Source organism: Pygocentrus nattereri, chromosome 11 (genome assembly GCF_015220715.1).
Source record: "Pygocentrus nattereri isolate fPygNat1 chromosome 11, fPygNat1.pri, whole genome shotgun sequence".
Classification (NCBI taxonomy): domain Eukaryota; kingdom Metazoa; phylum Chordata; class Actinopteri; order Characiformes; family Serrasalmidae; genus Pygocentrus; species Pygocentrus nattereri.
In genome coordinates this window covers 19771572-19784028 of record NC_051221.1, presented here as the reverse complement: position 1 = coordinate 19784028, position 12457 = coordinate 19771572, and the positions used below count along the sequence as shown (strand labels likewise).

Sequence of the window (12457 nt, the reverse complement as noted above, 5' to 3'; positions counted from 1 at the left end):
TGGACTGATGCAAAGTGGAAAAGTGTCCTGTGGTCTGACGAGTCCACATTTCAAATTGTTTTTGGAAATCATGGATGTCGTGTCCTCCAGGCCAAAGAGGTAAAGGACTGTCCAGATTGTTATCAGCGCAAAGTTCAAAAGCCAGCATCTCTGATGGTATAGGGGTGTGTTAGTGCCCATTGCATGGGTAACTTGCACATCTGTGAAGGCACCATTAATGCTGAAAGGTACATACAGGTTTTGGAGCAACATATGCTGCCATTTAAGCAACGTCTTTTTCAGGGACGTCCCTGCTTATTTCAGCAAGACAATGCCAAGCCACATTCTGCACGTGTTACAATAGCGTGGCTTCATAGTAAAAGAGTGCAGGTACTAGACTGGCCTGCCTGCAGTCCAGACCTGTCTCCCATTGAAAATTTGTGGCGCATTATGAAGCACAAAATATGACAATGGAGACCCCGGACTGTTGAGCAACTGAAGTTGTACATCAAGCAAGAATGGGAAAGAATTCCACCTACAAAGCTTCAACAATTTGTGTCCTCAGTTCCCAAACGCTTACTGAGTGTTGTTAAAAGGAAAGGTGATGTAACACAGTGGTAAACATGCCCCTGTCCCAACTTCTTTGGAACGTGTCGTAGGCGTCAAATTCAAAATGAGTGAATATTTGCAAAAAACAATAAAGTTTATCCGTTTGAACATGAAATATCTTGTCTTTGTAGTGTATTCAACTGAATATAGGTTGAAAATGATTTGCAAATCACTGTATTCTGTTTTTATTTAATGTTTTACACAACATCCCAACCTCATTGGAATTGGGGTTGTATTTCCTATATAGACTAAATGCATTAAATTAAATCATTATCACTGACCACTATATTTTAAAGATTATGGGAAGCAGGGAAAGTGAAATTCAAAAGCTATGGTCGGCAGACGTTCTGCTCTATGCCCTGTTTCTTCATACTTCACACCTCAGCAGTTTCCATTTACTGTGTATTAATTTGCTGAACATCTTGCTTGTTTTGTGTCAGGTTTTTCAAAAGGGAATATCCACTTACATATCACATTTAATTTAGTCTACTTTAATGTGTCCAGAAAACACATGTAGATGTAACAGAAAACACAAACAGATGTAACAGAACAGGTGTTAAGACATGCTAGTGCAGCTTCTGAATTTCAGGATGGGGAATCAGTGGCCAGGGATGATGAAAATACATTTTAAGCCAAAACTCACAGCCACAAATCACAGAACTATCATAAAACAGTGTGTCAGACATAAGGCATATATCTAACCATCTCGTGCAAAAAAATTTTGTGAGGGGGCTTTCAGAGGTGAACGTCTGGTTCCTATCACCACCACTTTAGACACTTCCATAAGCACATTAAAGCAGATCCTTGAGAACAGGCTGTTTTTCCTTTTTTTACTCTGTACATTGTACATTACTTTGTAATGACGTTGTACATAAATATAAGTGCCCCTCATTGTAGGTGCAGACCTAGTACACATACAGTGGGATCCAAAAGTCTAAGACCCCTGATGAAAATGCTATTCTATTTTGCATTCCGTTGAAATTTCATAATGTTTTTCCATTATCAGCATAAAAATTTGAGTGAAAAGTAGAATCTTCGAATGTTTAAATGAATTTCTCAGCATTTGGTGTGTGTCCCTTTTGTTTTTAAAACAGCTTGCACGTGAGCTGGCATGCCTCCATAAGTTTGTGCAAAAGCCTCTGATCAAAGAGTAGATCAAATCCACCCAAGAGCCATCCAAACACGAGCTTCAGTGGAAGAATAAGAACAAGACTAAATAAATCTGAACTTTTTGTACAAAGGCTTGTACAAAATCAATCAATTTCACAAACTCCATTCCAGTCTAGTGCTGGTTTAGCAGTGTGGTCATAGTCTTTGACTGGCATACCAGTATCCAAAACACAACGTGCTGGTTTAGCTGGTGACTAGCTATGCTGTTTTCCTGGCAGAGTTGCTTCAATTTGAATAGTGACCTAAATAGTCCAGAATTTCTTAACTTTAATGGTCATAACTTTCCTTTGTTTTTAAATGTTCAAGATTCTTAAATTTTCTACTGTTTAAATTTCCAGGTTTTTTAAAAAGAGGCAGATTTTCAGTGAGGTCTCCGACCATATGTACCACTGTACATAAGTGTACTGAAGGGCGGTTGATACTCAGGCTGAGGTGAAGTAGGTTATAGATGTTTTGTCGAACATGACAGAACTAAACTTGAACACTAAGAGGTGAGAATTGATTAATTTAGGGTTGGCTAATTTATGAATGGCTTGTACTAATTTTTAAACATTTCATGCAGAGAACAGAAGGAAAAAAGTAACGTACGACTCTGAATGATAACTAGCCTTGCTAGCTCGTTCAGCCGTTGCTCTTTAAGCTGAACCATGGCAACAGGGTGAAGCGCACACGAACACACTCAAACACACACTCACACTGATGTGGCAGCGCGTCTCCCACACCAAACCAAAGCGGCACTGAAGAGACACGGCGGAGCTGGTAAGTTTACCTCTTCAGCTTTCTTTATGAGCTTACACGGGAAGGCGTTAGCAGCTCGTCAGTCCCACCCTGTACAGAACTTATCCGCGTTAGGTTTGACGGGAAAGGCGTGTTAGCTGAGTTGGCGTCGACTAAGACAAGTTACATCAGCGCTATCGCTAGCTAGCAGCATTCGAGTCAAGCGGCGGTGCGAAGGTGAAGTCAGCTTATTCGTCAGCTTCTCTCGCTCGAGTTTTCCCGTTCCACCTTAAATGATGCAGCAGTTACGTTCTGGCGCCTGCTGCACGATTTAAGGTGGAACAAGGAAATCCGAGCCAGAAGCTCGCGATTAGGAAGCCAACGTCAGCCTTGTGGAAGTGGTAGTGAGGCTGCTGAGATTGCTTCTTGTTAGAACAAGATCAACTGAGGCTTCTGCACGTCTGCCAGAGTTTTGAAGAGGGAAAACTTGTTTTTTTATAGTTGTCTTTTTTCAACCTTTTGTTGCCTAACTGAAGGTGCGTTCATGGGTCATGAAATGGATCACGTTCAAGTCAAGTCAGGTGCAGTGCACCTGATAAACATATCATACCCTGTGTCCCTAGCTAAGTTAACTAATGACTGTGGCTTAACCTAACTAACTAAATGGCCTTATTTAGTAAAAGCCATTCCACTTGTTTGTAAAGTTGTTGCTTAGAAACCAGCAGATATTTAGTTCTCATCTGCAGGCTCAGTTCTGTAGGGACAGAGAAGTGGAGTTCAGTCCTGCCTCTGTCTTGTACATTAGTCACTGCTGTGTGCCATTACTTGAAGGGCGTTTGAATCGATGAGTGTTGACATATTGATAGGGCTGGGCGATTTATCATCTACACCAATTTACTGCGATACTGACGCTATCGGGTTTCTTTTCAGCTTTCCCGCGATATTTTAGTTAGGGATTTAGCGTAAGTAGTAAGTGTGAGCTGATACTGATATTCATCATTTTAGCTTAGTAGCCCATTATATATTCTGCTCTTCCAGACTACAAAAAATATGCCGTCAAATATTGATTTGAAATATCAGTCAAATCTAAACATCTGTCAGATGCTGATCATTTTTTTAAAGGAATGATCTGCAGATACTGATATGATTTTTATACGATCCTGGATTTTAGTGATATTTTTAATAGATAGTATCATGTCCAAGATATAATCATTATTAAAAAAAAAGCAGTGTCCCGTTTGCCAAGCAGTTTTGTATTCTCTTTTATACATAATAAAAGTTTTCTTTTCTAGAAGAGTGCTTTTTTTGTTCAGCTAACATTTATAATACTGTGTCAGATTCCTTTTGGAGTACATTTAAGAGGTGAAAACAGCAAAACAGTCCAATCAAAACAAGGCATATCAGGTTTGGAAGACATTCTTTTGACAGTTGCAGTCCTAATGATGTATGAGTTCATCAGATTTGTTAATGCAAAACTTAAATATTATCAAACATCAAGTCCTGTCTGGAAAATAGCAAGATTTCATCAGAATGCAAAGCACCTCTTGAAGTCTGTACCATCCGTCCAGTCAACTTACTATTATTACTATACAGTGCCTGTACAAGATGTTGTGTGTCAGGAGGAATAGATTAGTGAGGTAGCAGAATGGGGGAGCACTTGATGCACATACCGGTGTTATGTTGCTTTAACAGCATACAAACAAGCATTAGATGTCATGTAGATTACACGTCTAGGAGTGAGTGATGAGCCTCGGTCAGTTCGACTTAGGATGCCTCTAATGTTTGGTGTCACTTGTGGAATGAAGTGCACATGTCTTTGGCTATAGCTGCTTGGGCACTGTCATTAGCCTGATAAATGCAAGAGTGATTGATGTACCAGTGCTTCACTGTAAACAGCTGACAGCTTGTCTTCAGGTTTCCATAATCTTTTTCTGATGGTGATGCATTGAGAGTGCACATTTATGGCTGCAGTCTGTCAGCACCATGGCCACAGCCATTAACCGTGACGTAGGTTAGTGTTCGACTCTTCATCTAGTGCAGTTTTCCATGTTGTAATATGACCATGAGATCTATGTACAGATGTTTTTTCGCTATATCATCATGTCACAATAGTGATATGAACTAGCTATATTTGTATGATGTGTAGCCCCTGTAATTTTTTTAATGCAAACATTTTAAGCTTGTTCTGGCTACAACGTAGGCCTAAATCAAATGGTGTCAGTCTCTGCCTCCTCCTCCAAAGCCCTTCACATTGACTCATTTGTCCAGCTGCTTGGTGGAAGAACAAAAAGGCTTATGTACCAGCTGGAGATGGCACGTACTTATTCACGGACATCCCCCTCGCAATTTCTCACACTTCACTGCTGGACTGAACTTGGCATCCGTCCCATAGAGCGAGCTCTTTCTGCATTCCTTTAGCATCTTAATATTTGATGCATACTTTTAACTTTTAGATGACATCATATATCCCCTCTCAGGACACCAAACCATTCTCATGGTTCTTGTAGTCTTTTTTATATATATAATATACATTAATTTAATGCTGCTGTCTTAAAGAAAATCAAGTGCTCTTTTTTATGCTTTTGCTTTTTGACTTTTGATACATCTGCCAGTGTTAAATGAAGACAGATTATCGCCTTTATCTTGATATGAATTATTTCAGTGTAAGTCAGTAATATCTTTTCGGTTCTGTCTTGCCTGTTGAGGTTGCATGATTCAAGGTCACCATAATGAGTGCAATGACTGTGCAGATGTTAAAGGATATTCTACATTTTTCTTGTATTTTGTTTATTATTTTTTCCTGAGATCCACTTATGACTCATGAGATTTTATTTATGAAAACCAGGCTTAATTTCTTTTTACATTACCACTTTTCAGTTAATATATGTGAATTATTTCTGTTTTGATCAGCCTCATTTAAAAGGCAGTACAGGCTGAAATAGTCTACATATCTTCAGCGTGAATGAGTGGAGCTAAACTGGTTTAGTCTGGGTAGGTGGATAACTGTAAAGGTGCTGATTTTTCTGACACAATAGCATTGAATTGAAAGTGAGATGTTTTTGCAGCTTAGTTTCTATACGTGGTTGTATGAAGTGGGATATGAATGGTACATTTTGAGACTTTAACTTAAGCGTGTTTATTCTGCTTCACTTATTTGAAGAAAGCAGGAAAATGACATGGGCTCTTTAAATTTCAGCAATTTGCTGATCTTTCATAATAAAAAAAATCTTCTGACATGTTTTTTGCACTCTTTTTGCTCTGTTCTTGGTTACGTCTAGGACTAAAATGAAACACATACTTTTTTTACTGTTTGTTTTACTGTTGCTGTTTTTTGCATCAGGCCCCCTCAGCACATTTTCATTTAGCTCGCAAACTATAAATGGTAATCCGCTTGTGCTGTAAAAGGCATTGGGTTTTGCTGTGCTTTAAAAGTGTCTAGCCTGGTTATTCAATGCAGAGGTGAAGCTGTTCCTGTAGACAGACTCAGCTGTAGGACAGAGTGATACCCTGAGGTTAGGTTAACACGGATGACCAAAGTGGTGGAAGGGCCCCTAAACAGACATAAAGAAGACAATGAAGTTAGGGGCTCGGCATAGTGAGCTGCTTCACTTGGGTTTCTTTTGTAACTCTCCTGGGCCTTCATTCTTCCCCCCTCCTCCCTAAACAGCAGCCCTGCTGTCATGTGATTTTTTTTTTTTTTTTTTTTGTCTCAACACAATTGGCAGTGTTTGTCATTGGCCAATTTCTTTGAAAGCGCATCGGTCTCCCTGGGTAACAGAGCATGGCGGCACCACTTCACTTTTTTCCCCCCTGCCTCTTATTTGTATTTCTCAGTGGTTTGTGGAGACTGGACTCTGTTAGGTGTACGCTGATGGTCTCAGCCCATTCGCTGCGCTGCAAGAGAGTTTTGCATCCTGTAAACTTAATAGAGGTGAGTGGATTTTCAGGGCCGGCTGAGAGTGGCGAGTGCTGTTTACTTTACTTGCTCCTTAATGGCCAGAGGAAGTGTGTTTTATTGATGTTTTTGCTTTTATTTCTTGTCTAGATGTTCAAAAATGTCCTTGGCCAGTGTAAATAATGGGAAGTTTCTTTCACTGTTGGAAACAAATAGAGTGGAATATTCTTCACATTTTTGCAGGACCAAGCTAGAAATATGTCAACAATGAACAGTAAATGATGTGCAATAATACATTCTGTTCTTGCACAAGATTTAGTTGGACTTCTTGATTGCTTGTATGAAGGCACAGCGATATTGGAATCAAATCAGCATTAGCAGATATTGCTTAAAAAATATTAGCATCTGACAGGTGTTTAGATTTATGTGGTGTGTTTATTACAGAATGTTTAGGTGATACTGAGCTACTGTGCTAAAGTACCTGAATTTTACTCAATTCACTGCACTTGTTACCTTCAACATATGCATTTTTTCATTTCTCTGTTATGTTAATCTAGGTAGACCTAGTCACAATTTTTATATTTTATTGTTTAAATATATCTGCATCAATGTCGACAGAGATGAACATGTAAAAAATTAGATGTTGACATTGGCCTCCAATTGATTACATAGACGCATCACTAGTTTTATTTCTGTGGTTGTTTTGTTTTCTTTGGGCTGCTTTGAACTTCCATTTTCACGTATTATCTTTTTCTGCATCCCCAAGCTTACCCTGTTTGGCAGCCAGATAGCTGCAGAAAAACTGTAGGAAGAATGTGTGGAGTCCATTCCATCTGGTTGTAAGACACCTGTTGACAAGAAGACCGAGTGAGTGCATTATGTGGGGCCAAGCACTAATGGCTTTCACAGTATATGCCTTACAGCAGTCTAGATCCCATCAGAGCTAAAAGACAGCTTCAGATGAGAAGACAAGGCTGTGTTAGGATAAATAAAATCCCCTTTTACCTTGTCCTGCCTGCATGAATGCCTGCATTTAATCCACAGTCCTTAACTGATCAAGAATGCCGAGTAGCCTAGATCTTGTAGAGTACTCCGTTCTGCAGTTGCAGAATAAAATTACCTTAATTAATCCAATTGGGGAGGCTGCCAAGAAATGTACTAGTTTGTTTGCTGCACACAGAACTTTCTTAATTGACTCTTAACTAGCTTTTGATTCACTCAGTAGAGCACAGGTGTGCTTTGTGAGAGCTGAAAACAAACAAACAATGTTTTTCCCAAGATTTTTTTTTAGATTCCTGTATAATTTTATTAATTAGCCATGAAATTCAGTAGAAATATGGGACACCTAACAGGATCTCACCAGCTTTCCTGATTCCATTCAAAGAGTGTGGATTAGATAAACATGCTGGAGAAAATAAAGATGAAAAAGGCAAGCTTGAGATCTGTCTTCGGTCAAGGAAACTGGCCAAAAATAAGCCTTTCTGCATATAGACAGAGTGCAGAAATTGTTCCATAATCCAGGGTAGTTTCATAAGCCATCATGAGTTCTTAAGACTAGCCTGTGGTTGGCTCGAAATTTTAACAAGGTGTAGACAAATGATCAGTTTTTGGAGCCAGCACCATATCAAAAAACATAAATATTCAAATGTAGTCTAATAATCAAAATAGATGAGTCATTTCTGAATAAAGCCTATACCAGTGTTGAATGATCATGAGCAAAGAAAGTTAATTGACATGATGTCATCCTTGGCTGATGGTGCAGTCCTGAATTTCCTGTTGGCAGTGCATCAGAGGCCTTGTTGCCCCTGAGGGCTGTCTCTTTCAGGAAACTGCCCAGCAGCCGTCATTTAGACTAACATTCCTTTAATTATTAATTTTTCTCCACCACTCAGCAATTCTAAGCAAGCTATGCTCTGAATTTGTAGAATGAACTGTCCAGGCTGGAGAACAACACAGATAATGTTTTGTTATTTATCTGTGCATCTCATTATTGTGAGAATATGGGGAGAAAAGTAAAGTTGGTAGTGGTCATGTTACAGTACATTAGCTTTCCATCAACACTGTGTCAGTCAACACAGATCTTTGATGGCGATTAGGATGAAAGCAAAAGCTTTTGAAAGCATCTTTGTTCTCGCTGGATATCTGGTGTTTGTGTTTTAGAGAGCGAGCCAGAAAGTGTGTGTGTGTGTGTGTGTGAGTGAGAGAGAGAGAGAGAGAGATAACAGAAATGATAGAAATGGGGAGGAGATTCCTCAGCTTTGAAGGATGGGTTGCCATTCTTTTTGTTTTTCGTGAACTCTAACCTTCGTGCACCTGACAGGACGCTTTTTTATAACCCATTTCCCATGTGTGTCTGAAAGCCTATTGTCACAAAAAAAACCACACACAGTCCACCCACAACATTCTCTGCTCATCTCACATAGACTCTGGAGAGGCCAGTGTCAGAATCTCATTTGTCTTGAAACTAGAGCTGCACAATATGGACCAATTCTAGTATTGTGGTTTTTATTTTTACTTCAATTTCAATTGCAAATGCCTTACTGGATTAATGATGTGACATGGGAAAAGATTGGTCTACATTATTTTGGCCAGTTTGTTTTCTTTTGTGACATGAATACACTGGTTCATCAAAATACCCGCTGAAATAGTCGTCTGGTTTAGGTATGTGAACATGTACTCGATTACTCGGTTAACTGTTCTGTGTGCCAGTATTCAAATACTTGTACTTGTCCTGTTTATCACAGGAAGATGTGGAAAATACACAGACTAACTGCTTATGTGTTTTAACAGGAATGTAAAATGTTAGGGTTTTACTCATATTTGCGAGTAAGGATGTATATTACACTGTGTCGCTCTGAAACACAAGTGTCTCAACATCAGCATTTTGTCATGGACACAACATTAAGGCCATGACTGATATAGCAGAGATAGCGTGACTTTATTGATAGCTAACTGCTGAAGCTGATGTTAGCCAGGTCCAGAAACACACACACACACACACACACACACACACACACACACACACACACACACACACATACACGTGCACACACTCTTCTTCTAAGCTGCTTATCCTCCTGGGTTATGGGAGGACCTAGAGCCTATCCCAGCAGTCATTGGGTGGAAAGCAGGATATACCCTGGTCAGGTCCAGAAACAGTGAAAATATATTTCTATGACACATTTACGTGTAGGTGCACCACTGAGGAGAAAAGACCTCGTGCAAGATGATGAGTCTTCATCAGTGTCCAGTGTTAGCTGTAGATTAGCTCACAGAGGCAGCCTCCAGTACTATACAACAAGAAAACTACAGCTTTCTCTTGGCTATTTTGAGCAATAAAACATGTTTTTGCATTCAGATTCCTCTGCTTGCTACTTATTTTAAATGTTGTTTTTTTCACAGACATCACCCAAAGAGTAAGCTTCTAACCATACGTTAATTTTGGCCAATGCACTTTTTTCCCTTATCCATTGATGACCGTATATCAATTCATTAACTGTCGTGGATACTGAAACATCAAATGTAATTTGAATGCACACCCATAATCTGGTTATGAACCAGTTTATTGCTTAAAGGAAGAAATCACTTCACAACTATCACAGTTTCTGGGTTGCAGCACTCCATTACCCCTTTAGCATGTATCTTTGGTAACTTAAAAGCACTGGAAGGTTTAGCCATTCAGCAATCAACAGCTCTCCTCATTGCTCTACCTATCTCCAAGAAGATGTCTTTACTACATGGGGAATCCAGAATCAACTTAGTATATCACAACAACAGAATCTTCGTGATGATCGCATATCTGTAGAACAAGCATTAAACAAGAAGCTGAACTTTTCAGATCAGTTCTTGCCGGTGAGCTAATGTCACTAAAAAGAAATGTTTCTATGTAAAGAAGCATCGATTATACCAATATGTTAATCTACATATCTGTATAGTTATGTATAATTTTATGACATGGCAGATGTTATTTATGTTTATGTTATGCCATTTATGTAATGGGCTCTTTACATTCAGTCCAACGACATGTGGGACAGATCAGGCCAATAACACATCAGCAGGTCTTTTTATTATAATTTATCTGAAAAGGTATATAAATGAACCAACCTTTTGCATAAAAATACATTAATATTTATCTTCAGACAGATTGTCTCAATTACACAATGAGAAAATGAGAATGAGAACTCATATCCAAGAGATATAAGAGATAAAAAAACCAATGCCGTCTACTGTAGTGGTTCGTTCTGCTGCATTTGATCATACTTCACTGGATATGTTTGGGCAGTAACACTTCATGTTCTCTTTGCAGCAGTTCTGAGGTCTCGTACAGGTCTGTCTTTCCAGAGTGAAACATTTACATTTTCATTTCCCAGAGCTCTCAGTCATAGTCACCCACAGAGTGAAAAATAAGTAACATCAAAAAAGCGTTGATCAAAGAATCTTGAACTGCACTTTTTGATCTAACCATGTATTTAAAGTACGCATATGTGCAGAGGTAGCAGTTGAGTGTTGAAATGACTGAGCGTTTGGCCGTGTGGTGTTTGCTGTCTCCTCTTGCTCTTCTCTTTATCTTCTCGTGCCCTCCGTTTGACCCAGGCTAGTGCACTGATGAGAATGATGAAAGGCGTCTGACTGTGACTGGCCACTGACACATTCCAGTCTTCCTTATTGTCTTCTCTACTATGTTTTTTTTGTAACTGAGTTTGCTTCTGTTTTTAACATCGCCTTACTGAGTTACCTACTGCTAATAGTATTTTAAAGCCTCAGCTATGAATGGCTGCAGTTTACATGGCAGTACTTGGTAATGTGGCCAAAAAAAATCTAATAAAACTGTTCTAAAATAAGAAATATGTACATTAACTCTTCTCTCTGATAGTAGGCAGAGACCTAAATTTACTGCTTTATTAAATGGATGTTGTTAAACATAGGTCTACCCTCAGGGATATGCACAGACCTTTAAGGCAGAGCATGCAAAAATGTTTTTTGATAGATTTTACAATGCGTCATCTATTCTTTCTGTGCAAATAACAACTGTGCTTCTCTACTCAGGCACGATTCTGTTAATAGCAAATATAAAAGCCATCTGGTCCTGGCTGAGTATGAAAGGCTGTTTTTTGAGAACTGTCTGGCAAAATCTAATATACTTCAAGAGGTTTTCACAATACACTAAGACTTTTTCATGATACGCAATATGCCACAATATTTATGTTTTTTCCTGACCTCCAGTATGTTGACACAGTCAAAAAAGGAACCAGTAGAATTTAAAAATACTATCAACAACTACCCCACAACTCAGACGGATAAGTGTTTTAGATGGTGTGTGTGTGTGTGTGTGTATATGTGTGTGTGTGTGTGTGTGTGTATCAAAAACTATGAAAGCAATGATTCATGACATATTCAATGACATATTCAATGTTCCACATCCTGCAATGCACTGATCTCAGTTAAACAGGACTAATGATGCTTTCATAATGAAACATGCAGTTGTACTTTAGGTACTGACAATATCACAACATGCTTAAAAAAGTGCACTGTGATGAAATTTGTGATATTGATAAATATTATCATATTGTCCAGTCCTAAAAGAGTGTTTGGAAAATGAATGAATGAAAAATGAATTACTGCTTATTTTTTTTTTTTTTACACATAAAGCAATACAAACATTGCAAGTGGACTTTAAGGAAGAAGATAAAATACAAGGAAAATGTAGAATATGTGCCCTTTAAGGCAGTGGTTCTATCCTATAATGTTAAGTTGCATTGGAACAAAAATATGGACCGTCTGGATCTGAGAGCCAATTTGAGAACCACTACTATAAAACACTTTCAGAAATACTGGTGGTTTAAATAAATTAAAAATATTCCATTGCTGTTCATTTATTTCTAAGAAAATAGTCATTTTAATAGAAAAGTTGGTGGTAGTAGTACTGTAACGCCAAAAACTAAATCATTTGGTTTCAGAAAAGGCAGCAAATTATCTTAAGGTGTTATGCAGAAAGTGTAGATCTGAAAAGGGTAGTTTTGAAAATTCTAAGTGAATTTCACTGGCTTACTCTGGTGCTTTTAAAAGACTGTCTGCTCCTCTTGCCAG

At 38.6% G+C, this 12457-nt stretch overlaps 1 protein-coding gene across 2 annotated transcripts in view; it reads left to right on the top strand.

Annotated features, from left to right (window-relative positions):
• Positions 1–2219: 2219 nt before the first annotated feature.
• rassf7a (Ras association domain family member 7a) overlaps positions 2220–12457 on the top strand; it is a 42736-nt gene continuing 32498 nt past the window's right edge. The window contains exons 1-2 of one of the 2 annotated variants that reach the window (XM_017722512.2): positions 2220–2249; positions 2321–2517. The gene's annotated coding sequence lies outside the window, so the exon portion shown is untranslated. Of the gene's footprint in view, positions 2250–2320; positions 2518–6303; positions 6407–12457 lie in introns of those variants that run through there. The other variant, XM_017722515.2, reaches the window with a different exon arrangement.